The sequence below is a fragment of the Triticum dicoccoides genome, chromosome 3A (assembly GCF_002162155.2).
Source record: "Triticum dicoccoides isolate Atlit2015 ecotype Zavitan chromosome 3A, WEW_v2.0, whole genome shotgun sequence".
NCBI classification, from domain to species: domain Eukaryota; kingdom Viridiplantae; phylum Streptophyta; class Magnoliopsida; order Poales; family Poaceae; genus Triticum; species Triticum dicoccoides.
The window spans coordinates 737,309,253-737,309,549 of NC_041384.1; positions in this window are offsets into that span (position 1 = coordinate 737,309,253).

Genomic DNA, 297 nt, shown 5'->3' on the forward strand with positions numbered 1-297 from the left:
AGAGATAGTCCACATATTGTCACAGACAAGTCGAATGTAGTACATAGTAGACATCACACACAAATCGCAAATTCATACATATTGTCACTACTTGCAAAACACATGCAAGTCACAACAGAAGTACACTTATTCATATATAGATCATTCCGGAGGAGGAGGAGAGGCCATCGGGTTAACATTCCGGAGGAGGAGGAGGGGCATCACTTGTATTGCTTCGATTTTGCATAAAAACCTATAAGAGGAGGAGAGTCACGTGAGGGTGGTTCATCGCTATGTAAAGAATCTTATAATCTAGTT